The 24,437-nt window shown below is 49.2% G+C and overlaps 1 protein-coding gene across 5 annotated transcripts in view; it reads right to left on the reverse strand.

The window, feature by feature from the left end:
- Large1 (LARGE xylosyl- and glucuronyltransferase 1) overlaps nt 1–22,606 on the reverse strand; it is a 492,360-nt gene extending 469,754 nt beyond the window's left edge. For 2 of the 5 annotated variants that reach the window (XM_076855087.2, XM_076855086.2), the window contains exons 1-2: nt 22,188–22,606; nt 1,776–1,904 (exon numbers count right to left, since the gene is read on the reverse strand). The gene's annotated coding sequence lies outside the window, so the exon portion shown is untranslated. Of the gene's footprint in view, nt 1–1,775; nt 1,905–19,606; nt 19,717–22,187 lie in introns of all 5 variants that reach the window. The other 3 variants (XM_076855085.2, XM_076855088.2, XM_076855091.2) reach the window with 2 other exon arrangements.
- Nucleotides 22,607–24,437: the final 1,831 nt, after the last annotated feature.

Genomic DNA, 24,437 nt, shown 5'->3' on the forward strand with positions numbered 1-24,437 from the left:
GGTAGTTCCTCCTAGGACCCCATCACAGAATAAATCTTAAATGATTCTCTTTCCCCTGTGGCCCCCACAACCCACGGCTACACACCCCAAAAAATACACACGGAAGACAAACCCCTCCATCAACAGCTCACGTTCCAATGGACTCCACAGCACATTAAAAAACGTCTTCCTCTCTTACAGGAAGAAAAACAAGCAGTTTAAAGAAGGGAAGGGAAGGGGAACTTACCAGAAAATAATAGAATAGGGTAAAAAATTGCCCAACCCTTTACTTACTGCAGCTGCCTTAGGTTCCCTGTGCTTGTCCTCTCAACAGGTGTTGAAGTTGACCACTAAACTAAGTTGCACAGGACACCCACAGCGGGTCCATCAGCTCATCATCCATCCCCGCAGACACAATCATGGGGTCCCTCCCTACTCCCTGCGATCTAATCCTCCTCACCAAGAGGTACCTGGGGAGCCTGGGAAAACCCGACACCTAGAGTGACCGCTAACCCTAGGCAAGGCCAAAGGTAATCCACGCAGCACAGACAGCTGCCTCACTAAGGCCTGCTGGGTGTCTATGCCCAGTCCCTGGGGACCCCCTGCACCCTGTACTGTGTGCAGAGGAGGGAGTGAGCTGAAGACACTGATATGCTGGGACCTGTCAGTTCCAAAGCAAAAGCACGAGCTCTCGGAAGCCCATCCTACAGCCCCCTCTGCGAGTGCCAGCCTCTAAGCTCACAGGGTCTGCTGCCCAGTAGGGAGAGGAGCTGGGTTGGTGGTGGGACCATGCCCTCACCCTGATGCTCCACCTTCTCTGTTCAAGGTCCACCATACAGAGACCCTGTGCCCCAGTGTTCTGAATCTGGCCACGAACCCTCATCACCTGGAGTTTTTGACCCTTGTACACAAGAGGCACACAAACCAACATTTGTGGTGTAGAGTGCAGGCACTGGTTGGCATACATTAAAGCTTCCCCAAGGATTCCAAAATTCAGCCAAGGTGAGACCACTGGGGCCCCTCACTCTCCCCACCAGGGCAGCCCGCTCCAGTAAGAAACCCCATTCTTTTTGGTTTATTTTTTAAGATGTTGATGGACCTTTATTTTATTCATTTATTTATATACAGTGCTAAGAATCCAACCCAGGGCCTCACACATGCTAGGCAAGCCCTCTACCACTGAGCCACAACCCCACCTCTTCTCCCCTTATTTCAGTGGGCCCCCACTCCACCCCACCCCACATGGCTCATAGGAGTAAATGTTCAGAACCCTGGTGGCCTCTGTTGCAGCCACTCTATCTTCCAGGCAAAACTAGAAGGTAGGACCTGTAGAAATCTCTCCATGATCTTCCAAAGCAATGAGGTCAGGCACGCAGGAGCACAGCATGGTGTTCTAAGCCTGCTTTGGCCAGATATGAACTCTGGGTCACAAGAAAAGACACACCTCACTGTGTCTTATGTAGATGGAGCCCCACGGCACCCACCTCCTCAGGACTGTTGAGCAAACACAATGAGAACCATTAATCAAGTGGATGACATATGGCAGTGTTCAAGAAGTGGCAGCAGATCTTTTTAATTTATTATGTGGGAGTCGGTCCAAGGAGAGCTTACATACCACAACGGAATTTCTAGGGCAGTTTAGCAGTTTATGGGGGCAACAAATGGGACAGAATATTTGAAATCAAGTCCACCCCCCAAATCTGCTCACTCAACCCTCTGTGTTAGTGCACAGGCAAGACGTAGGGTCACAGCACTGGAGCAGGAGAGATGCAGACAGGGGTGGGGAGAGAGCTCACCTGCACAAGTAGGTGGGGGGAACTGGTACCCCGAGCCTCCGGGTGGGACAGGCGAACCTGAGGCCGGAAGAGCACGGGAAGGAACCAAGAAGGTCAATGGGCTCTCACCATGAATGTATTCGAGTGTAACTAGAAATCAGAAAAAAAGAGGCCATTCATTCTTTTGCTCCCTTCCAGAAGACAAGAAAAGATGACACAGCCCTCCAGTGATCAGGGTAGAGAACCAGGATGGAATCCATTCCGGCGAGTCTCCTGGGAGGCCATGTATCTGTCATCTATTGCCGTGTAACAAATTACCCTCGAGTTGGCAGCCAGCAACAGCAGACATCTGTGCTCTCCGATTCTGTAGCTCTGGCATAAGTCTGGGCACAGCTAAGTGGGTCAGAGTCTCATAAGGCTACAAAGTGTCACCAGGTGGAAGCTCCAGGGAGAGTCCACCTGCAAGCTCACGGTGCCGTAAGAATCCTGTTCCCTGTGCCTGAATGCACTGCCTTCTTGCTAGCCGATGGCTGGATTGCTGAAGTCACCCCCATTTCTTTGCTGAGTGGGCTCCCCCTACATGATAACCTCATCCAGGCAGCAACAAGAGCCCTCAGGGACCCTGCCTGCAAGACGCGGGTCTTACAAACGCAACAGGATGTGATCCCAGAAGTGGCACCCACCACCTCTGCCGCCGTCTGGTGGTTACAAAAGGTCACAGGTCCCTGGCACATACAGTGGGATGACACAGGGTGTGAAGACCAGGAGGTGGGGATCCCAGGCACCCTTAGAGTCTGCTTGCCCAGTCTTTCTTTTCATGGTGGCAAAATACACACAACATAAAAGTGACCACTTTAACCACTGGAGGGTTCAGTAGAAGTCAGTTCACGTCATTTGCAACCATCCCTACGACACTCTGCCAGGACACTTTTATCTTCCCAACCTGAAACTCTGTTGTCCACTGCATGCTGCCAACTCCTGCCCCAGGCCCTAGCCCCCACGGTTCTGCTTTCTCTCTCTATAAATTTGCCTATTCTTGAAACCTCCTTTAAGTGGAATGATGACTATGTGTCCTTCAGTGACTGGCTTACTTCACCCTGTGTAATGACCCCCAATTTGGCATGTGACAGGGTTTCTTTCCTGCTTAGGGCCGAATAATATTCCATTGTGTGTATTTATCTCCTCCTGTTCATCCATCTGACCTCTGATAGACACTTAAGTCAGTCCCACTTTGGGGCTTTTGTGAATGATGCTGTTACGAACACGTGTACAAATAAATTACACTCAAGTCCCTGATTTTAGTTCTTTGGAGTATATAACCAAAACTGGTCACTGGACCAGAGTGCCAGGGATTCAGCTGAGGCCAGAATGTGTCTGGACTGGAGCAGAGTGGACTGGGAGCATATTAGAAACTTTTGATGAGGCCCAAGGAGGGTAAAGGGTGCTGGAGTGGCTGAGAGCAGCGTCACCTGAGCACAGCTCTCTCCCAGTGGGGCTGCCACCCTGCTGCAGCCCAGGACATGGATCCCCTCAACTGCAACACCCACCTGGGCTCACTCCTGACTTTTTTTGCTGGTTCTACCCTTTAAAGGAGCCCTTCTCTGCTACGTGGTCGGCAGAACGAAGCCAACACTCTCCCCGGCCATGCCATGGAAGTCAAGTGGGAGACCCAACAGAGCACAGCACCTTCCCTACTGACTGGACTGACCGGAGGGAGAAAAGGCACTTTGAGGCACTTCCCAGCTGCCACCCTGGAGTTCTCTGCCCGAACCTCAGCAGGTTACGGACGGTGCTGCCCAAAGGAGGTCGGTGCTTTGAGGAGTCTCCGGAGAATTTCCGCTTCCCTTTCCCAAAAGCCCAGGAAAAAGCTGAAATGAAAACCTCAGGTTGACTCACAACTGTCGATGAGACACACCCATCTTTGCAAACCAGCTGCTGCCGCTGCCGCCATCAGAGCGCAAGACAGCGTTTAAATCAAGCCCATTCTTTTGGGAAACCTTACATAGCCACTCCTCCGCTGCTATTTTTACTTACCCCCAAAGCTGTAAGCAGTAAACTCACACTGGTGATGCATGAAGACGAAGTTCCAGGCATCTATTATGATAGGCAGGATGGGGGGGGGGGGGTTCCTCCCTCAACCGTTTTGAGGGGTGCAGTTGGGTGGAACTGAGTACATTTGCCTCATCGTGCAACCTGCACCAACATCCATCTCAGCACTTCCTGACCTCCCAGGACTGTGATGCTGCACCTGGCAGTCCCTGTCCTGGAGCAGCGCAAACCAGAGGGGCAGGCGGGGCCTGGGCAGGCACGGACGCCAGGATGGGTAGCCTGGTGGGGAAGCTCAGGGAGGGGAGAAGTCCCCATCTCCCCCATCCCATCTCAGCCGATGAAGGGAGTTGGGAGGGGAATGCCAATGAGCCCTACAGACAGCCCAAGTGTGGCGCTTTATTACAGAGCCTAAGTGACTGCAAACAGGCCATTATCAAATCTCTTCAGTGACAAAGCTCCGTGTTGAAGGGCACAAATAAAAATAAGTACATTAAGCACAATAAATCACAGGGGCCTGTCGTCGAGACCCATTATCCCTGGGGGATTACGGGGTTGTTCTCCTGCCTGCGCTCAGCTATTGGATCCTGGTTTCCCCCTCATTGTTTTAATATTGCAACCATTACTCTCTACGCCGCCAAGAGCCTGCTGTTTCTCTGTAGTTCTGGGTGGCAAGGGCGTAATTTGTTTTATGATTTGCTTGGGAGGGTAGCTGTTTTATATTCATCTTTAAAAGATACATTCAATAATCGAGGCAATGAGACCCTGCTTAAAAAACAAGACCAGGTCCTGCCATTCCTCCTGCGTCAACGTGAGCAGAGCAGCGGCCACCCAACCATCACCAGGAGGGCCACATAGTCTCTTTGGAGGGTGACGTGCCCAAGGACAGCTTTAGTCTTGCTTCAAAGAGCCACTGATTCATGTGGGAGACAGCGCAGGCTGGAGGGAGGTGGCAAGGGGTGGGGAGTCAGGAGGTCTGGGTTTTGCCATGATGCTGGGGTGACCTTGGACAAGTCCCCTGATTTTCATCCACAAAATATGCCAATCAGGTCTCATGCCTTTTAAGAGCCCTCAGGATCCTACCTTTAGACAAGATGCAGAGGAGTGTGAAGCACTTTAATAATAATACTTGTATTCCTCCTCTCCCAAATGGATTCCTGCTACATTCATTTTAAGATAGAATTATGCAACCGTCCGAGATGCGTCCCACCAGTTCCTTCTTAGATCCATGTAGAAACCTTCCCTTCCGCCCCCTCAGCCCCTGACATGTTATCTTCCAAGACAGCTCGTTGTCAATTCTGTCAAGTCCTCCTCCAGTGTTATCCATCAGGAAGAGAATGGGGGACAGGTCCTGAGGGTCAGACTGTGGGGGGCCACTGGCAGGACTGTCCGTTAGGCTCCTCCCCCTCAGAAGTGAACAAGGGAGCAAATCCCCTGGGCTCTTCTGCAAGATGGCAGTGCAGGCGTGGGGACATCAATAGTCCTTTCAGGCATCCCCATTTCAATTACCACATCTGAATCTCGCCACGAAAAGAGCACTTCTCGCAATGTAACGCTTCCAAGTGCGGCAGAGCGCGGGGCGGCCGTGCAGCGAAATTGATCCCGGAACTTCATCGCCCGTGTGAGAGGCAATGACATAAAACCCGCCTGACAGCGCCCCACTCTCAAAATCCTCTATAAAGGCCTCAAATTCAGAAAAGGCAAAAAAAAAAAAAAAAGTTACAAGCTCTCACGTGCTACAAGTGGAGCTGGGTTTTACAGATCATCAAAGCCCGTTGAGCAGCCTCTTGGGGGTGGAATACAGAAGATTCCTTCCAACCAAGCGGTGCCTCTGGCTTTGCAAAATTTGCTGTAACAACCCAATAAATACCAAGTGGAGTTAGATATATGGTCGCTTTTAGCTCAGAACTGCAGGTGGCAAGTGGCAAAAGAAGTATTATGGCCTGGAAACATGAGGGCTACGGGACAACCCAGCCCGGTCACGGGGAACCGAGCCTCCCAGAAGAACACGGCATGCAAGCAGGGACGTGGTCTCATTCTTCTCCTCCTCACCCCAGTGCCCAGCACAGCGCCTGGCACATCACCGATGACCAGTGCTCTGCATTCACTGAATGAATGAGTGAACGAAGGAAAGAATCTGAGCAAACTGACCCTGGCCCCCTGCCACCCTCAGAAATCCTGATCCAGTGATGAGAATATGCTAAGACCTGTTTAACGAAGAAGTGGGCTTTCTGTAGCACTTTAGGCATCTCCAAAAAAACCCAAATTCAGATAGCAATCTACTCTACGCTGCGTGTAAAAGGAAGGCAGAGACCAGGTCCTTTCAATGTCACTGGGAAGGTCTGGAGGGTTGTTGTGTTTGTTTTGTACCTTTTTTCCCCCTTACAATTGCAAGTGATTAGGAAGAAGCAAAAGAGAAACACCATCAGAAAACATTCTTAGCCTCTGCCCCTGAGTGAACCTCTTTTGAATATCAAAACACAGCTCATGAAAACAAACCGATAAAACCAAAATACATTCCCACGCTCTCCATGAAAGATTCAAGAGTTGGGACAGACTTCTCAGGATTTATGCCCAAATGATACCACAGGGCAGCAGTGACTGGCCATTGAGCCAGGATGAGGCAGGTGACCCAGCAGTCCCAGACTCTAAGGGGCAGAGCTCCACCTCTGGATGGGCTCCCCTTCCTTTCTGGTACCAATGGGCTCCTAGTTGCCCCAGATCAGGCAGCTCCAGTCAGACATTCAGACATCCCAGAGGACTTTTAATCAAAAAAAAAAAAAAAACTCATAGAACTTATCATGTGTCAAACCCAAATGCTTATTTCATATCACATATCTGGAATGAAGACCATCTAACACCTCATGGGGTCTCCAGTCTTCGTGAGAGGATATAGACAGGTGACCTTCAACCTATGACAGGGTCATCTTCATGATAAACCCAATGTGGGTGAAAATATCATATGTCAAAAATGCATGGACAATAATACTCCTAACCAATCAACCACCGCAGCTCAGCAACACAGCTGTAGGGTACAGCTGTTGACCCCTCTGAAGGAGCCGATGATTGGAAGCCAGGGCTCTATGCTGCTGTCCAGCATCTCAAGAGGAGGGGCGACCCCACCCCACACCAACTGGGCAAAGATCCAAATGCAACATTCAAAGTGTGATTTCTAATGAATGCATACAACTTTCGCAGCATCCTCAAATCAAAAACTCCTATTAAACCATCGTAAGTCAGAGACCTTGCGAGTCGGAGACCAGGTGTGTTCCAGGACACTTTCTAGATTGTGTTTGATGTTTACACTGAAGGTGGGAACGGCTGACAAACTGTGCTTCACAGAGGAAAACCAGCTCTGAGACTATGGCCAGTTGAATTGTGCCCCCCACTCCCAGCACCTCTGTAGAATGTGACATTTTCTGGAAAGAGGGTCTTTACCGATGTAAGCAAGTCAAAATGAGGTCATTAGGGTGGGTCCTGATTCAATGTTACTGGTCTTTGTATAAAAAAGGAGAAATTTAAACTCAGAGATGTACAGATAGATGGCCAGGGGACAGGAGGGAGGTATCCACAAGCAAAGGCAGGACCAGAACTGCTGGCCAACACCAGAAGCTAGAAGAAGCAAGGAAAGATTCTCACCTGAAGGCACTGACAACCCTGAGACGCCTTGATTTTAGATTTCTGGCCTCCAGATCTGTGAGACAATAATTTCCTATTGATTTAAACCATCCAGAGGGTGGTGCTTTGTAATGGCAGTCACGGGAAACTAACTCAGAGAAGTTGAATCCTTTACCCTAGATGAGTTAGCAAACTTCAACACAGAAATAATAATTAAAAAAAACCAGTTTCTGTCAAAACCTCCGGACCCTGGATCCTATTCTCTCAGGGACTCAACAGCTTTCCAAGAAGACAATCCCCAGTCGGCCAACCCAATCCGCACTGGCACAGGAGGGGATGGCAACACACGTATGGATCTCTCGGGCCTTCATCCTCATCCCATATCAACACGTGTACACTTTAATCCCATCTTGTAGCGATCAGCTTTTCCAAAGCCTCACCGCTGGAAATTTTTGGATTGCAGGTAAGCAAAAGTTAAATGGGTGATTACGGGTTTTTGACATGAAAAGACTACAACTTGACAAGCAGCAACCTACTCCGCACATCTTTTCAGCTGTGATGTTCCATTACAAACACAGACCAGACAATGAGCACACAAGGCATGTTAAAACAATAATTAATGCAGGAGCGAGAACGATGACAGCTTCCTGACAAGGTAGGGTAATGGACAGGTTTGTCATCGGCACGGCCTGGAAGGGGGTGTGCTCAGGGTGAGGAGGGAAGTCATTCCGACACAACAGTGGCCCTTCGTGACTGGGTCCACGCACGCACTCACGAAACCCGGCCCTGGCAAAATCCGTTCCCTGAGACATATACACAGGAAGACAGGGGTGTCTCACGCTCAGCAGTACTAGCACCACGAAAGCCCTGCAGAACCACTGGCCACCTAATCCTCTGCTCCGTGGGAAGAGTAAAGAGGACCCAGCTTAACACGTGCTTCAAATCAATGTCAAAGTCCCATCATGGGGCAGCCTTCACCGCACTCCCCCCAAAAGTCATGGAACCCATGCTGCAACCAAAGTCCACTCTCCCAGTTTATCTAGGAGGCTGCGACCTGCGGTGGCAACGCCACAATTCCAACATGGTAGCACAGAGCCTAAAGAAGAAGGTTCAGATTCTCACTATATGATCCCAAGCATTTTGGGCCAAAACCTACAACCAGTTCCTGTCACCGTACCTTGACTTCTTGACACTCCTATTAAAGGAAAAGGTGTTCCCAAACAATAAGCTCTGATTCAAACTGAACAACAGCAGTCAGCACAAGGGCTGGTGTGGCGGTGGTGGGTGAGCCAGGAGAACACAGGGCTAGAGAAGAGAGCCTGGGTCTGACTGACAGGACTTCAACATCTTGATCTTCCTGTTGAACATGTTGGAATTCTGTGCCTAAACACCCGGTCCCACTCTACCCATAATGCACGGAGGACTCACCCCCTTAACCAACCCACTCCAGGGATGTGACATAGGATCTTGAACCTAACACAGAAGGCAGAGCCAAGGGAGGGAGCAGTACCGGGAACCTGGATTCAACCCTGCCTGATGCTTCCCTCTATTTTCAGTTACTTGAGCAGATAAAGATGACTTGTTATTGATGTTACTCAACATGAGTATGAAATAAGTTCCTATCATTTATGCCTCAGACAGTTCTTAATGAGTTTGTAAGATACTCTGGTATACACAATCACACGTCTAAATATATGTGTAAAGTTTCACCAAAATTCAAAGTGTGTTCTCATTTTCCTGAATCCCCATATAATTTGAAGGATCCTTAATCAGGAATGCAATCTATGAGCTGCAGGAGAGACTGATGTCTCTGAAATTCTACGGAAACAAATCTTTAGGCAAATAAAGGTCTAGGACAAAAACAACTTAAACTACTCGGTAATTTTACTTCGCTATGTTGGGGAAAGTATATAGGATATTGGTCTTCAAGCTTTTTTTATTCTGAAATTTGAAAAACTTGTACCATCTTGCCCGTTCTTAGGCTGACATCTAAAGTCTTCATCAAACACTAAATAATTTCTAAGGATATAATTTTGAGCACAAGGTAAACATTAACATTTTAAAATAAAACTCCCCCATCATATTTTTAAATGGAATCTAGCAATCTGATATCCATCATTCACTTTAAAAATTCAAGCGCAAGTTATTTTTTAAGTATTCAAAAATTTATAGTACTTCTTATCGTGAGAAAGGGACCCAAATTCCCTGTTTGTAGCACCTAGTTCAGCAGGTAAAAGAAACAGGGGAAGGGGCAGCCCTGTGGAAGAGAAGGTTCTCGTATTGCAATTTCAATAGTCCCTTTCTTTGGCGCCCTTGATGATTTTTATACCCAGAACAACACACCAATGTAAGATTAGTTTGAGGCAAGTGATGTACCTTTATCAAAGGTACCAATGATCTTCAAGTCACCCTCCCCCTCACGTCAGCACATTGCCTTTATGAATTAGGAAAGGAAACTAGGAAAGGGAAAGTAGGAGAAGAACCACGGAGTAGATAGGGGGGTGGTCTCAGGATGGTCCGTGTCAGGATGGGCATGTATGTGAGGCTGAAGATCTAGAAGTTGATTTCCTTAAAACTCTTCATACCTGTGTATTCCCTGGTCCAACGTCAAGAATCACCATATTTCAAAATCAAGATACCTGGGTTAGAAAATAACAGGACAAAGATGAAAAGCCAATAATCTGGAGACAGAACTGGGTTAGGGTCTCCAGCTTTATCATTCAGCAAATAACAATCTCTCCAAACCTCAGTTTCCTTCGTTACCTCTAAAATCAAAGTGCTCAGTTCAGAGGGTTGTAGTGGGGACCAGAAGGCATTGTGCATGTAAAGGATGTCCCACAAGCACATAAGTAGCATTCAACAAATGGTAGCTATAATTACTACCAGGATCACTACGTATTCCTAGCACCTTGCTAAGGCAGAGCCATTTCCTATGCCTTTCATAGTTTCTCATCTCTTTATCTGTCAGAGCCCAAACTTCCCATGAGAGAAAAGAGCAGGTGGACATAAGACTCCTGGAAAATAGGCTCAGGTGACTAGTGGGCAAGCATGCCATTTGCCTCTTTATTTTACACAATAAGGGGTCAGATATGGTGACAAAGCTCTAAATAACAGCAACTACAACAGCGAACACTACTGAGTACGTCCTCTACAGTACACACACATTAACAGATTTAATGAGATCAAAAAGGCTGTTTCCACAGGATTCACGGACAAACTCAAGCAGAAGGGAAAACAAAATGGCAAAAGCTATCACCAGAGAAAGCATCTCCTGCTTCCCCTGGACCACCTCTGGAGAAGCAGCGGGGTGTCATGACCCACACAACCAACGCCTCATGCCACGGCAAGCTGATAAAGTTCTGTCAGTGCCTGGGTCACACAAACCCTCCAACAGGCACAGGACTCCTCTGCCACAGCCCTGTGATTTGCTGAGCAAACTTATTCATGCAGCACCCATAACTGGCTTACAAGAGCAGTGCATAAAAACCCAAATGGACCTCAGAAAGGCAGTACTAAATATTCTGACATAAGTATGTGTGTGTGTGTGCATGGAGTCCTTGGACGCTGCTGCTAAGCTTCTACACAAATTCATCCAGTCCTTCAGAGCCACTCCCCAGAACCGTCTGATATTTCTCAATCAATTATAACTGGCATCCTGTATCTGGTTCTTTAAGAAATGTCAAATGGTATTAAACCTACTAAACAGAAGCCCTGGTCAAAGCATCCATCAGCACCCAAGGATCAAGCCAGAGTCAAATGCTTGAGGGAGGGAAGAGGAAGGAAAGGTACTGATGATCTTCAAGTCACCCTCCCCCTCACGATAGCACACTGCCCTGAAGAGTCTCTATGAAGACACACGCAGGTATGGCAGGACCATGTCCCCACCTCACCTCCATCACCACCACCAGGTTTCCGGAGAGCATCAATGCAGGCCAGGAGAAGCAATAACCACTCCAGTTCTTGGTGGCGGGGTGAGGGAGGAATTCATTCTTTAGATTCAGGAATACCTTGAGAAGCAAATTCCCGCCACCTCACCTCCAGCACAGTAGCATCCCCAACACTAAGCCAGAAAAGGTTACAATACGCCTGGCCCATAACAACTACGAAATCCAAAGCAACCACTGTCGTTGCTCTTAAAAGAAAGACAGCACATCCCAGGTACAGGGTGCACCTGAAGATCCTGAGTTCTGACATCTTTCCTGAAAGGCAAGATGTAGCCAAGTCAAAGATGTCCGCAGACAGCACAGCCAGGGCAGCAGCAGGAGTCAGGGTAAGGGACCCCGCCACCCAGTACCCAGTAGCAGGAAATGCCTGGAGGAAGGACTGTCTACGGCCTGAGCTGGTTCTGAAGGGAAAACAGGAATGTCCCAGCCAGAGAAATAAGGAAAGGGTGAGGGAGCAGGATGAGAAGTATGTGCATAGCTCGAAGGGTTCAAGGGCAAGAAATCCAGTAAGGGAGAAAACTAAGGATTTAGGGATTGGTGGTGCCTGAGACGGGGGTGGTGGAGGGGTGACAAGGAGGCTAAGGCAGGGGCAGATTGAGTGAACAAGCTTTGCGCATCCTGATGAGAAAGGTGGATGTGTTCCAGTGGCTGATTGTGAGGGAGTAAGGGTAAGTACACAGAACTGTCTTCAAAAACACTCTTTCCTTAAAGATGAGAAATGATGACTCTCTATCTCTAAGTGATTGGACCATCCTGTTTGAAAGCTCTTGTTATCCAGAATGACTGACTACCATTTCCAAAGCCTGTACTATCATCTGGCAGCGAGCGGCAGAGAAGCCCTGGCAGTCTCGGGGCCAAGGCACAGACCCCATTTCTAAGGTGAGCCCAGATGTGAGAGCTCTGAGCATTTTGCTCAAAGCTCTCCACAGTTGTGTTGGGAGCCACTCATGAGGAAAAGGCGAATTTTCTCTCTTACATCCCATATTGGGTATCATCCAAGATTAGGGAAATGGTTGTTCTACAAAACTCTGGGCACATTTCAACAACCCCCCCGCTCCCCAGGAAGAGAGTGTACTTCACCAAAGCCCCATCCCCAGCCCAGCCAGAGGAGAAAGTGCTATTTTAAGAACTTCTGGTTAGGTCACAAGTGGACTTTATTCCAATGAGGTCACTTTTCAGTGCACAATGAAAATCATCTCAGACTTCAGATGCTCATGAGCCTATGATTTATATGGAGGATAAAATTCAGGGTATTCTGTCCACTGTGTCCTATGCAACAGTTATAGCCCAGAAGCCCTTAGAATGTCATATATTGCTATGGTCTGAGTAGGGCCCCTCCCAAAGCTCATGCATTGGAACCTTAATTCTTCAGTGTACCAGTGTCAGGAGGCAGGCAGCGTCTGGATCATGGTGGGTGCGCTCCTGAGTGGATTAATACTTTTCTCATGCAAGTGAGTTCAGACTTTCACAGAACTGGGGTTTGACCTCCCTCTTCTCTTTCTACAAATTCCTGCTAAACCTCTGCCTTCCACTATCACTGAAGCAGCACAAGACCCTCACCAGAAGCCAAGCAGATGATGGCACCATGCTTTTGAATTTCCCAACCTCCAGAACTCTAAGTCAAAATAAACCTCTTCTTATAAGTTACCCAATCTTGGGTATTTCCTTATAGCAGCAGAACACAGACTAAGACATCAATGAACTGGTGCAAAGTCCCGTCCAGTGGCGTCTCAGCCTCCATCTCTCCCTACTCCAATCTGTCCCCAGCACTGTCCTTCATCTTCCTATAAGACAGCTTTCAATATACCCTCACCCTGATCAAAAGTTACCCTGCCTTTCCAATTCCCACAGCCCTAACCTAGACTCCCAAGTTCATCTGCTAACAGAAACCCAGGCTACTGGATGAATGAGGGAGCTCCACACCTCTATTCCTGCTGTCCAGCAGGAACCTGCATATTGCAAAGGGCTTGGTAAACGTTGGCTTGGCCAGTGAGGGAACATCATAAAGATACAGTGTCACAGAGCCTATGGTCAGAAAGGAGAGACTACAACCAGACAGGGATGAGAGAGAGGATGGTGGGCTTGCTCCAGCAAAAGCACGACAGCATCAAGGTCACTAAAGCGGGAAGGCAAGGGGCTTTGCTAGGCAACAGCCAATAAGCCTGGGGCGGGGTCATCCCTGAGATACTAGACCACAGCCAATGGGCTAGAGGTGTAGAAATCAAGGGCGTGGTCAGCCCTGAGATACCAGACCACAGCCAATAGGCTAGGAGTGGAGAAGCCAGGGGCGGGGTCAGCCCTGAAATACTAGACCACAGCCAATAGGCTAGGAGTGGAGAAGCCAGGGGCGGGGTCAGCCCTGAGATACTAGACCACAGCCAATAGGCTAGGAGTGGAGAAGCCAGGGGCGGGGTCAGCCCTGAGATACTAGACCACAGCCAATAGGCTAGGAGTGGAGAAGCCAGGGGCGGGGTCAGCCCTGAGATACTAGACCACAGCCAATAGGCTAGGAGTGGAGAAGTCAGGGGCGGGGTCAGCCCTGAGATACTAGACCACAGCCAATAGGCTAGGAGTGGAGAAGTCAGGGGCGGGGTCAGCACTGAGACTTGCAGAACAGCTAGAGTAGGAGTCCTTATCCTTGCTTCAAACTCACAGGTGCGAGCCCGGGGCAAGCCTCAGCTTCCACACCTGGGAAGCAGGAAAGTAAGATCCTCAGGTCACAGGGATTCTGGAAGGATGACTTTAAGTGATCAAATGGAGGCATTGCCCGACACAAAGCAAGCACCCAAGAAGGCGCTTTTGCCTGTGGAATAGATGAATGTGTGGAAGAGGAGGGGAGGGGCTGAGGACGCGCCTGGAAGGTAAGTGTGCGGTGTGGAAGGCAGGGCCGCTGCCGTAGGGAGCCTGGACCACTGGCCCCGGGATAATTCTCTTTACGGCCCTGGCCTTAATGTCCACCGGTGTAAAATGCAGGGGTTGGTCTGAAGGGCTCAGAGTTCTCCTCGGGGCTCGGTGGTATCTCAGCACAGCACCTCTACTTACTCAGCAAAGCCATCCGCGAGAGCTGGCGACACCTGAAACCCAGGTGGGGGACCTGAAACCCAGGTGGGGGCATAACAGAGAAGGGGGTGAAAAAACCAACGTGGCAGAGAAGGGCTTGCCCTCGCTCCATTCCCAGGCCCACCCCACCCTCCTCACACAGAGACCAGCAGGAAGGGACCACCGCACCGCCACGTCCATCATCACCAGCACTGAAAAGACCACCTTCCGCAGTCACCTGAGGCCTGTGGTTCTGCAAATGCTTCCCAAGGCCTTTCCAAGACTTCGTGGCATGTACAGGCCCCAGAGCATGCCCACTCTTCTCATTCCAGACAAGCCAGGATCCCTCCCAACCCGGAGGAGAGAAAACTCGGGATTGTTCTGCTATTGTACTTTGCTTGCTTTCTCCCACAAAGTCGTCCATGTTAGAACAGCAACAATGGTCCCTCACAGAATTCAGTTTGTGGATATGAAATGTCCTTCCTATTTTTAAAATGAAAGCTTCCTGGAGTGGCCTCAAGGAGTCCAAGTCTATCACCACTTAAATCTACTGTCATTCTGTAATGCGCCCACCTCTCCCTCATCCTACTGTCTGTGAAAAAGCCACTGTTCACTCCTTCAACACACCATTCAGAGCGTACACAATTACCTATTTAATGTAGACCTACTAAGCACCAGGCAGCACCCCACCTGTCACTCTGCCTGTTCCTCCTGTGGTTCCTGAAGCAACCACTAAATGCCATTTTCAGATGAGAGCTGATGTCTGTCAACCAGGCTGGGATGCAAATAGTGCTGGTTTATTACAACCTGCACAATTTTCTGGAAACTAAAAGGGGTAATGGATGGTTTCCAGTTAGCTACAATAATGTCAACCTTACTCAATAATAACAAATATGTGTCTCGTGTATCCAAGGCAGCTGAAGCAATTCCTAAACACAGAATGAACACTCAGGAGTCCAGGATTCCCAGTTAAATATAAATTTTCAAAAAAAAAGAAGAAGAAAGAAATCTCCACATGCCCATATTCTGCTATAAATCCTCCTAAATTCTAATGCTATGGTGGAAAGCTGGGAAGATCAGTCGGGCCCCTTCTTCCCAATTGGCCTTCATAATTCAGAAAAGGACTGTGTTAAGAGCAAAGCTCTCCTAGTAGCGAGGGCTCCATTTCCATCTGTGTCTACTGCCTGTCCTAAGCACAGTCCATAATGTGACAAGAGAGGCTCAAATTATAGGTGAGACTGCACTTTCAATTCCAGCACCAGCCTGTGATTACCTACAACTCCAGATTGCCCAAAATTACCTCTGGAGCCTTAAACACCTCCATCTTATTCCATTTCTAGACCAAATTCTTTTTTTTTTTTTTTTTTTTTGGGAAATTTCCATAAGAGATAAGGAATAATAATAATAATAATAATAAAGTTTTATAAGCCCTAGACAGTTCCATTAAGAGAGAGAAGAACCAGTGGACACTCATGAATGCTATTTTATTTTTACATGTCTCATCCACGCCCCCACTACTTTAGCTGCAACAAAATGATTTCCATGTCTTCATTGTTATGAAGACTCTGAATCCTGGAAAGTCTTACCTAATTTACTTTTAAACTGTTTCTATTTTTGAAATATTCTTAGAAGTATAATGTGAGAGTGGGTGAGGGACTCCTGTACATAGGGAGTTATGATTTTTCCCTCCAGGAAGAATACAGTTAAATAATCAATCCACCAAGAAAGAGTGACTCCATGTGACAGTTTAGCAGTTGTGACTGTTTATATCTCCTGTACTTCTTCCTATAAAAGTTCTCATCAGTAGATGAATGTATTGGGTTATATCTTTAAAAAAAAAAGATTTCAGTTTATTTCTAAAAAGTCCTTGGTTGTAACAAACAGGTGAGGCTCCCCCAAAGTGTCCATCATGATTATGTTAATCAAATAATTTCAAATACAATAAAGGAACTAGCTATTAAAAGGAGGCTTGCAATAAATCCCTTTTGTAAAACAAAAATCCTTTTGTCCTCAAATAATTACTTCTCTTAAATTACTTGGTTTTAAAATCAGATTTCATATGCCAATTCTCTTAAAATAGAGAGCTCGCTCACTTAGCTTCAATATTGAAATAATAATGCAACACACCTAACATTTACATTGTACTTACTCCAGATCTCCTCCTCCTAATGGGCAATGCCCTCCACCCCCAGGAGGCCAGTGGTGGTGAAGAGCCTCTTAGAAGCAACTCACAAATTTGGAGGCTCAGAAACAAGTCATTTGCATTTTTCCTGACTGTCCTGGGTCACAATTGTTCTTCTGCTCTATTTTTCTTCATAAGATCTCTGCCTTCATATTTACCCAACAGCTCCCCTACAAGGTCAAAAGGAAGGGATTCCCTTTCCAAGTTGCAGTCCAGGCTTCAGCAAAATCTTGAGGGATCAACTCAGTTTGTATCCACTTAATTTTGAAACAATTGAAACAGGTCAACTTTTTTTTTTTCTTTAATCACAAAGCACTTGGTTCTCAAGTGGCAACTTAGGAACAGTGCAACATTCCAGGATCAACAGGTTTCCACAGTATGAGGTAAGCAGGCAGGGCTACCAGTGTGGGTGGAAATGCCTCCTGTATGAGAGGGGTTGCAATGCAGTCTGCACTATGCAGAGTCTAAGGCCAACACAGCAAAGACTGCAGTTCTGTTCATTGGCGGTGCCTCCTGGCCATGTTTTATATTTCAAGATAAAGTACATCTTTGACCTGGCCAGGCCTCTTCCCATTTCACAGCCAGTAAGCTAAAACCCTAAGGAGTAGTCTGAGCTTGGTCAACTAACTGGCTCAGGTGAGCCCTTTCCCTCACTTGGCGTCTAAATTCCTAGTTAGTAGATAAATAATGCTTTACTTATTCAGACAGTGCCTGAAAAATCCAGAGATGTCAAGAAGCATTCTAAGGCCACAGAGCAAGTTAGCATAGGATGAAGCAAGACCAGTCTCCAGATCTCCTGATTTTACTTAAACCACCCTGTCTTCTACTTTACAAAGGGGCAAAGGCAAGCATGAGAGCAAGAGCACTTTCAACTTTTACCACCTCTGTCCTTCTAGCTCCTGTTTCTGAAAATATACTTGATCCTGGAGATCACCCCTGTAACTACGATTTTCCATTACCTCTAATATACTCCAGGAAATTACAGCATTGCCTATATTCCTCACCATATATGGTCAGCCCTCTAGATCACTGGGTTCTGGGGTTCTGCATCTCAGGATCCAACCACATCAGATGGAAAATCATTCAGGAAAAGAACTTTATCTATACAGAACATGTTGACTTTTTTTTTTTCTTGTCATTGTTGCCTAAACAACACATTATAACAACTATTTACACAGCATTTACATTGTATTAGGTATTTTAAGAAATCTAGAGATGATTTAAAATATATGCGAGAACTGCAAAGATTAGATGCAAATACTATGACATTAAAATAAGCAACCTGGTCATATGTGGATCTTAGCATCTGCAGGGGCATCCTAGAAGCAAACCCTACAGATGCTAAGGCTAAGGGATGGATGACTATAGTTCCCCATCCCACAAAACACGCACACATACACACTTCTACTCTCAATATTATAAATCTCTTCCTTTCCAACAGCAAAGAAAGTTTAGGCCAGAACTGAAATGATTATAACACAAGAACCTTGTTCAAGTGTTAAATGCAACCACAACTCCATCCAGAAACAAATTTGACAAAATGGAATTTGTTCTTATAGAAAAGAGGATTTTTTTTTCATACTATATCATTTGTCAAGTTACATTGTCATTTTTCCCACTGCTGCATAATCACATAATGAAAATCCCACATGTAATTCATGTACACAAGAGGGCAGACTTAGGGTTGATGGGGACCCCTTGTCTGCAATGCTAATAGTTTTTGAAAGAACAGGCAAAATGCTATATGTAGAAGGACAATGGACTCCCCCAAAGGAAAGAAATAGAAAAATCTTTTTCTGTATTTAATAACAATGTGAATTAATCAACTAGTATTCTGGGATCTTATCCAGCAACAATTTTTGCCACCATTTGAATCCATAGAGCATGAAGCTGTAGCACAGTCCTTAGCAGAGAATTCTATCAAAGTATTGCCCTTCTAGCACCAAGCTTGCCTTTTCTGGAACATTTCACCTTTTAGTCACACTAACTACTGAGTACTCTCCATATACACTAGACACATTGAAGTTCTCATGCTGTCTGTCTACCTGGGACTCCCTTCCTTCCTACTATCCCTGCAAGCTCAAAGTCATCCTTTGAACAAACCTGCATGCTAGTCCTTAGCTTACAGCAAGAGCTAACCGTCTGCCTCCCCTAAAAGACTAGAAGCTAAATGCAGAACCTCTATGACCACAGTATAGCACAGGGCACCTGCCACAGTGTAAATGTTCACTTAATGTTAAATTAAAAGGAGAAATGTCTTCTAAAATATATGTAACAAACTGGCTTCTGCCTATCACTCACTCATCAAATATCAATGTCACAAAGAGATGCTGAGTACCTCTCAATGTCAAATACTCCAGAGTGGAGCAGGGAGACCTCATCAACACTAGCAGATTCTGTGAGGTAGTGTATCCCCAAGGTGCATCATGGCAGGTGCCTTGAGCTTTCAGTCCCTTGGGTCACACGCCCAAAAGCCTGTATTGCTCCCTCTTCTCAGAGAATCTCTGGCCCCAAAGATACCTTCACCTTGATCATGGACCCCAAGAAAAGCCAGCATGTTGTCTCACCATTTCTGTACCTCTGCAGCCTCTCCTGTCTCAAATTCACAAGACTTCAGTCATGCCTTAGACCAGGATCAATATTCACTAGTCAGGGCTCAATGGCAAATGCATTGGTATTTTCCCATTCCAATCTCTTACCCCTTGGCTATACTGCACCTACGAGAATCAACCTACAAAGCCTAATAGTAGAAATAAAGCTTTATGCTGACCATTTTTTCTACACCACAATAATAGCTCCCCTTAAACTACCTATGTGCTATACAGATGAGCAAAGGGTCAAAAACACACTCCAGAGTTCAAGGAAATGAAATAACTCATGCAGGTTTGCAGGCCCCACACAGTCTACTTATACATGTTGAGTTGGACCTTTTAGAATGCTTTAAGACCAAAGTCTTCGTGGCATTTCCCTTTTTTATGTCAGTATTCTGAAATGAGCAGTTATTTCTAGATTCTACCTCTTACCTTTCATGTCTTCCCACCTCTGGGGTCAGCTTTGATAATACGCAGTTATTGTGGGTAGGCGGGGGCAAGAGGGCTTTGTTCTTCAGGGAACCAATTATCTTCTAATTCTGCTGTAAGAATCAGACACTAATGATTTAATACTGTTAAAAGCACAGAACACATCTCAGAGAAAAGTGCAACCGCACCATCAAATGTTAACACCTGCATAAGATGCGTACTTATAAAAACAGGACAGCAAGAAAGTTTTAAGTGTGATAGAGTTAATTTTAGGGATGTTTTGAAATAGTGTGATTTTATGAAGACTGTGTGGGGCATGTGTCAAAAACCTGTAAGGGGAACTTCTGATTACAAATAGGAAATTTAAAATTGGCATGGTTAAATGTCCAAAGGGTAGAGTTTGCAGGAGCATCCATCTTCCCAAAACGCATAGCCCTTATATACTTAGAAGCAATAAATGAGTCTTTCAGAATTTCACAAAACACTTTGCAGTTAACTAGTTCTAAGTTGTCCAAATGACACTTTAGATGTGAGAGGCCTATTGTTGAAGCATTCGGAATCCATTCATTAGTGCAACCGCCTGTTGGGTACCGAAAAGTCAGGTTCATGAGCTCTAAAGGATAAGCTACAGTGCTTTGTAACATCAGGCCTTGTGCTTTCTTCATTGGCCGTGGAATAGAAAACTAGTCCCCTCTAGTGTCCTGTAGGTGGCTGAAGGATGGAGACACTACAGGTCTCGCCCTCCTGCCTTCCATATCAACTTCAGGAATCGAAAACCAAGGGAACCCTTGACAACCTTCCCAAGAGACAGAAACACTTCCAAAACCGATGACGAGATAAAAACAAAACAAAACAAACAACAACAAAAAAACCTTCATTTCATTTCTAAGACCCTTCCAGTTGTAGTTGAAAGTGAAAGGAATCTGCATTCACTTGCCTCAAAACCTTGTCCAAGACGGAGCCCATTCTTTCAGCAAAGAGGACCTACACTCGCTGGCAGCTACTGCTCACCCCAGACCCGTAGGATCCTTAGAAACCTCTCTATTCTACTAGGGGGATTTGTTGCCACAAAGATCTAAATCGTTTGCTTCCTTCCTGGAATGGAATTAACAGGGCCAGGCTTGATAAATACGTGTTCTCCTCAAGCAATTTTCACTAAAGTAGAGCACTCTTGAAAACTAGAGGTACTTAAGAGATGTGTGAAAACCTAAAGCAGGTTTCTTTAGCTCCCCCCGACACCCCGCGAGGCCCAAGCATGCCAGAGAGTAATTCATTCAAGTCACCCATTTGTGAGAGATGAAAAAGAAACCACCACTGTTCTCTTCCTAATTTAGAACCTGCCCTTATCTTCAGTCTATCAAAGCTGATCCTGAGGTGGGAAGACAGGAGAGGTGAGGAGGAAAATCAGCCTGAGGTGACTGCCTCCACCAGTGAATAAGCACTTTGGGTCTCCACCTGTGTCAGAGAGAGGAGGCTCTGCCTTTAGGTGATGCAGAAGGACGCCCCCACCTGCCCCCACCATGAATCCCCTTGAAGGAAGCAGGAGCCGCCGGGGTTCTCTCTCTTGGGGCACTTATGTAAGACCCTGTAAAACTTCCTGTGACATTCACAGAAAATGTAAGCCGCTATTTTGCTCCCTCGGGAGATCATTTTAATGGACTGAGGGACAAAATTCACGGATTCGGAATTCAGCAGAAACCTGCTCAACCGAAGTACATCAGCACAGGGACAGAAAAAAAATCCATCCCCATTAAACAGGGTCACCCGGGGGATGGATTGAGTGTGTGAGAGACAATCTGTTCCTTCCGAAGTGACCCATTTAAAATCTGATGGTTCCTTGGGAAGCGCATAGGTTTAATAAATTTGAAACAGGCAAGGACAGGCTTGTAAAACCAGGTCCTTTAAAAGGAGCATTTAGAAGAAGATAATAATGCAATGAACAAAATAACTGAAGGATGCACAAACTTTGGAATCCTCACTCCAACCTTCAAAAGCAGTGACATTTCCAAGAATGCCTGGGCCAGTGTACATTGATCACTCCTTACAAGAAGCTTTGTCTAGCACAACTGACAAAGCTCCTGGAGTTTTCGCCTACAGATGCTGTTGCCAACCACACACTCTATCCTAAAAAGGGACTCGCAAGCTGTGACTGCTCACCACCAAATTGGCCTCTCTGCAACAAGAAGCAAACAAAAGTTTATAGCATCACACCAGGAAAGAGAGGTGAGGAGCACAAAGAGGGACCTGTCCAAACACAACAGGCTCCCCAAAGCACAGGTGCTCCACCAACAAGCCCAGGCAGGGGGCCACAGGGCCCAGCACCCCCCCTCAGGCTGTTAAAGGGAAACTTCCTGGCTTGCTCCCCATCCGCAGTCTGTTTGCCTGGGAGCCTGGCAGGCCTAGGGTCTTCCACCTCCAGCCTCTCCACTGCTCCCAGCCCAAGCCACAGAGGGTTTGACGGCCCGCCTTCCTCTCCGCTGGCATCCCAAGCAGAGTGGGTACCAGCCACAGGTTCAGAGAACTTGTCCAGCGTGGCTCACCAGAGCGCCCCCGCGGCGGCTCACTAGCCTCCCAGAGCTCTTACCTTGGCCGTGACTGCCCCCAAGCAGAGGGAGACCGCGGAAGAGCTGGGTGGCGTGGAGATGCTGCCGCCTACGAGGAGCAGGGAGTCCAAGTCCGGGTCCAGGCAGGTGCTGCCCTAGTCCCAGCAGTGGCGCCAAGAGCCGACTTCGGGACAGCCCCGGGCTCCAAACGCGACGGGAAAGGTCCGGATGGCCCAGGCTGAGCACTGTCCCTTCCTCTTCCTCCCGGGCCGCCGCCTGGAGCTGCTTTCTGCCCGGAGGACTCTTCCAAGCCAGGGGCGCCCCGCATGAGCTGGGGCCTGGGTCCGCTGCCGGGGCGGGCTCCACCTCTCGCTCGCCCCGCTTCGCCCCTTCAGGGCAGGGCCTGCCCGCAGCCGACCGGGTGAGGCGAGCGCAGCCGCGCCCCCAGCTTCGGCCGCCCCGGCTCCAGCGCAGCGGCGGGGCAGAGGCAGCCGGGCCGGGCCGGGCGCCGAGCGCGGCGGCGGGGGTTGGGGGGGGGGGCTGCAGCCGACCGCGGCGCCTCCTCCCCCCGGGCCTGCGCCGCCCGCCCGCGGCTTCACGAGAAGGCGCTGGAGAGGGCCTCGCCCCGGCCTGGGGCGCGGGGCCAGGGGCGCGGGGCCGGGGGTGGCGCTCCGGGAAGGTCACAGGAGCGGAGGCGCGGCGAGCGGAGCGCCGCACGGTGGGTGCGGGGAGCCAGGGAGGGCGGCCCCGCCGCCAGGAGCGCTCGCCGGCCTCGGCCGCGGCTGCCTCCGAGGACGCCGGCTTCCCGGAGCGCCCGGCACTCGGAGCTGAGCGGCCGCTGCAGCCACCGGCGGCAGCCAGGCGCCGCTGGCCGGAGCCTGCGCGCGATCCGCGATCCCCGCCTCCCTCCTGCGCCCGGCAGGCTGGGGTCACCGCGCGGGGGCCGGCGGGGAGGCGCGCTGGCGGGCTCTGGGGTCCGGGCTCCGGGCTGGCCCCGCCGCCGCCGCGTGCCGTGAGCGCCGGGCTCGCTCAGCAGCTGCAGTGACTGTGTGTCTGTGTCATGTCTGTGCAGCTGGGGGGGACCGCGAGCCCGGTCGGGTTCCGAGTGGGGGCGGGGCCGGAGCCCGCCTCGGTGCCCGCCCCCAACCCCGTGACCTCGCGGCTGACCAATGGACAGCGCCGCTGCCTAGGGACCCAGAGCCCGCCCTCACCTAGGCTCCGCCCCCGGTGAGGCTCCTCCCTCCCGCTTCTTCGGCTGGCTGGCCGGCAGGCGGAAGCAACACCCGGAGCTGGGATCCCGGGCCGGATCGCGATGAAAGGGTGCTGGCTGGGAGCTCCCCGCCCTTCTCCCCCCACCCGGGCCGCTCCCGGCCGCCTCGGGCTTGGCGAGCCTCACGGAAAGAGGGGGAAGGGAAGCGCAGCGGGTCCGCAGCTGCCGCGCTGGAGACGCTCACAGGCTGGCCGGGCCGCGCAGCCTGCCCACCCCGGTTTACGAAACAGCCGTCGTGGAAAGTAGGAAGTTTCCCCCCTCCACCTTCTACTGGGGCCGCGTTCTCTCGGAGGTGGGCAGGGTATGGGGCAGTCTGAGGGACGCTGCGAGGAACCCTGGTGAAGGGCTGGGACAGCCTCCTTTGGGGCTCTGTACCCAAGAATCCTGCCCGAGGCTCCCTATTCTTTAGGGAAAACTGCACATCTGTGCTCCCCCGACGCGCACACACACACACACACGCACACACACACACACGCACACACACACACACGCACACACACACACGCACACACACACACACGCACACACACACACACGCACACTGCGCTCCCCGTTCCGATTTTATTCTTGATCTTTCCCTCCTGATACAAGAACGCAACATCCCATTGAATGGAACTCTAGCCTCCCGGTCCTACGGACGAGGATGGAGTCTCACCGAGCCACGGAAGGGGTGGGTGGAATTGGTTGGGGTGAAGGGGGAGAGGGTGTGAGAGTGGATGGAAGGAGGGGGACTCCCGCTACAGAAATCCGAAGGAGTCGAAAGCCGAGGCCGGGAGAGAAAGAGGACGCCACAGGGATGGACAACCCCGACCCAGAGACGGAGCTCCTCCGGGCGCGCGATCCAGCTCCCGGTTTTTCCTCAGCTCGGTCCCCGGGCTTCTGGGGTCCCCTTCCCCCCCCCGGTTCCCCACCTTTCCCGAGCCCCGCGGGCCGCGGGTCTCTGCCTCGGATCTGGGCGCTCGTCTCTTCGGTCCACACCTCGATCTAGGCAGCGGGACGCCCACCCGAGTTCTTGGAAGGA

Source organism: Callospermophilus lateralis, chromosome 4 (genome assembly GCF_048772815.1).
Source record: "Callospermophilus lateralis isolate mCalLat2 chromosome 4, mCalLat2.hap1, whole genome shotgun sequence".
NCBI classification, from domain to species: Eukaryota; Metazoa; Chordata; class Mammalia; order Rodentia; family Sciuridae; genus Callospermophilus; species Callospermophilus lateralis.